Consider the following 3,402-nt stretch of genomic DNA (forward strand, 5'->3'; position numbering starts at 1 on the left):
TTTGTCAGCTTTCGGCCGGCATATTTGTGTCCCTGAGAGAGGGACACAAACATGGCGTCTCCATACAAAGCCTTATAAATTTGAGCAAAACATTTTTTCGAATATCTCCTGCGCGAAACATCGCACAGATCTGAACCTTTCTGAGATTGTTGAATTATTCATCTTCTTTTGTCTCTTTGATTCTTGACTTTATTTGTTGAATGGTTTTGATGATAGTGTGACAGTGAAAACCGGCAATAGTTTTCTTGTTAGTGGTGTTGTACTGCCCTCGAAGGAACAATCGGAGCATTGTAACTTCCATCTTAGAGATGACATAAATACCTGGCATGCACAATAGTTCTGAGAGTTTGAGTTTTTTTCGGTACCTAGAGAAGAAATTAAAAATGAAACACTTTTGCTATGGTTGTGTTTTTTATAGACTATTAAAAGGCTTTCAGCTTAATTGATAACATCAGAGAAAAATCTGGAATGATGACGTCAAAGGATTGATATCGATATCGTTTATCAAAAAAAACAAATTATCGATAAATATCGTTCCCGCATTGTATCGATTTGAAAAACTTCTATAAGCCCACCACTAGTCATAAACAATTCACTTTGCTCTGCATTGTTTTGAAGTATTTAATGAACACACTTGTTCTGGAGTGTATTTTCAATAGCAAAGCTCTCAGTCCCAAGCGCGTTATCTCATTCATTTTTGACTTAAATGTCCTGTATCCCGATAATTCTTGTGGTTTTTATCCCTAAACTGTAAGTTAAAGGTAAAGTCACTTTCTTTAACGTCGGTAGTTCCTTTAGCTACGAGGCTGGTATCAATGGAAGCCGACGGAAGTTACTTTTGGTGACGTCATATATTGGGTCCCTGAGAGGGCGGGAGGGGGAGGGTTTTTCTCGAATACATTCTCTGGAGAGGATTGATTTATATCGTTATCTCTTGTTTCTTCCTCTACATTGACCAACGAATCTATTTTATTGTTTTAAAAAATTTGATGCTCGGTATCCCGGAATCTCTTCTATCCGGTCAATTTTCCCCCAAATATCCCGTGTCACTATAAATTTTTACCTAAATATCCCGTATCCCGATAGCCCCTAATAGGGCCTCTCCATAGCAAAAGAATATGTACCTATGCGATTGTCAGGCAAGCGTGCATCCATACTCTCTGATTGGTTTTCACACGCAGGTGCGTTATGCGTGCAGAGCCGACAATATGTCTCTTTAAATACTTAGCTTATTATTGTTCAAAACACAATAATCGATAAATACCATACTACATCTGGTACCGTTTTTTTTCATTCTTCTTCCTTTTCATTTATTTTGCTCAGGTTCTTACCTACTATTACTCGATATTTTTCTTTTTCTTTTCTTTTTGAATTTAAGTTAACTCGCTGTTTTAAGCGTAGATTAAACGGAGAGATATTTCGCGTTTATCATCAGACTTGCCAATCGCAAATTAATTAAACAACTCTAGGCCAAACTAGAAATGTTTCCACGCCATTTCCTTCATCTCTGAACGTCTCTGATTTGTTCGCTGACAAATACGAAAAAAAGACTACATATCAAGCTATAAAGATGTCCAAAGGAAGCGGTACACTGTATAGTGGAACCCCGCCTTAAGGCCACTTCGTTATTACGGCACTTTTTCTCTTCGAGGCGAAACTATCATACATTTTCTCACAAGAAAATCCCTTTCGTGCGGCCACTCCGTGAATGCGGCCAATCGCCACACCGTTAAATTCCAACCTGTATATTCCTTCATAAATTCACAAACAATAACGAAGTTCTTTTTAATTGAGTTCGAGACCTTTGCTTTGAAGAAGATGCATGGTATGCGTAGCCATTTGGTCTTGTTTGTAATATTTAGTTTTGCTCATCTCACTTGAAAGAGAACCCCGCTAATTCGGCCATTCCGTTAACGGCTAGATTCCCATGATATCCTATCAGTTAGAGGACTCTTTACGAGTACGAGATCAAATATCAGACTTTCTTACCCTTCTGTTCTGCCATCGTCCACAAATACCACAAATAGTAAAACTCTTTTTAATTTAAAGGTAAATTCCAGGCCTACCAAGAAGGTGCCATAGGAATTTTGCCATTTGTATTATTGACTTCCTGAATCAACAGCTCGGCGCAGTGCGAGCCATCCCGAAGTACTTTGCAAACTCCTCCTCGCATAAATAGTTATGCACTGTCAACTCTAAAGTCTCATACATTTTTGAAAATGTATTCCCACAAAGCGGGAATAAGCCGTTCTACTATGAACCCGAAAAAAAACCGCCTTTAAGAAGAAAAAGCCCCAGTTCACCACTTCCCCACGCCAGAAAAATTTGTGTATTCTTTAGTATTCCAAAGGAAGCGCGATAAACGGAAATCTTCATTTCCTGAACATTTTCGCGGTAATCGGATGCGTTTTATGCTTAGGAACTCAAACATCTACGACTAAAACAAAGTCAGGTTACTCACCAGATGGACTCTTGAACGCCATGGTTCGTATTGCCTCGACGGATCCAACCAAGAAAATCTGTGGTTTGCAGGTCCGTGGAACAGACTTTCAGACCGTGTGGTGACTTCATAAACAAGATTGGCGTCACCAGATAACTTCAAACTCAGCGATGGCAACGTCTTACTATCTTCTAGCGCATTCAACAAGATTACAGTACTCAATTCTGATCGGTCGGGAGCCGTCGGTTAATCCTAAACCAACATTAATTCTGATGAAAGGGTTATTGTCAAAACGTCTGACTGTTAATAGACAGTTTCTTAATTTGAACGTTTGGGTGACGACACACTAATTCTATGGACTGACTTTTTACGTAATTTTGTTAAATATATTTTGAATTAAAAATCATACGACCACGCGCAATTTAGGTTTTACCATACTCAATTGAAAAGCGCGCTATGAAAGTTGATGTTGTGTTCGGTGATTTGCGCGGTGAACGCGCATTTAGTTTGTTTTGATCGACACATTTTAAATGCACGTCAATGTTGAGGTGACGCAATGTGATGGCAGAAGCCGAAAATAGCATTTGACGATACTTGTAAACGGGCTCAGCTGTGTTCATTTTATTGTGTGGGACTCTTGAGAATTATCAGTTTGCTTTCTCAGAATTAAATTTTGAAAAAATCCCAGCGAAGGGTCAATGTTTGACGGGCTGTGTGATTTAAGCAATAGACCACAAGTTTCTATGGTTTATTTAAGCAATAGACCACAAGTTTCTATGGTTTATAAGCTGATCTTCACGCGGGATAAAATGCAACCCTCATCCTCAGGGCCTTTCCTAAGTGAAACAGAGCCATCTTTGATTTTTACTTCGCAGGGGATAAAGTTGCAATTTTATAAACAGTCATCAGGCACCTTATTGGAGTATTGGGCACAACAAGAATTTGCGGAGCTGGAGAATCAA

The 3,402-nt window shown here is 39.0% G+C and overlaps 1 protein-coding gene across 2 annotated transcripts in view; it reads left to right on the forward strand.

Moving 5' to 3' along the window:
- Positions 1 to 402, forward strand: part of LOC138015701 (2'-5'-oligoadenylate synthase 1-like) — a 33,472-nt gene extending 33,070 nt beyond the window's left edge. The window contains exon 5 of one of the 2 annotated variants that reach the window (XM_068862813.1): positions 1 to 402. This exon is cut by the window's left edge and continues 706 nt beyond it. The gene's annotated coding sequence lies outside the window, so the exon portion shown is untranslated. The other variant, XM_068862812.1, reaches the window with a different exon arrangement.
- The last annotated feature ends 3,000 nt before the right edge of the window (positions 403 to 3,402 follow it).

Source organism: Montipora capricornis, chromosome 9 (genome assembly GCF_036669925.1).
Source record: "Montipora capricornis isolate CH-2021 chromosome 9, ASM3666992v2, whole genome shotgun sequence".
Classification (NCBI taxonomy): domain Eukaryota; kingdom Metazoa; phylum Cnidaria; class Anthozoa; order Scleractinia; family Acroporidae; genus Montipora; species Montipora capricornis.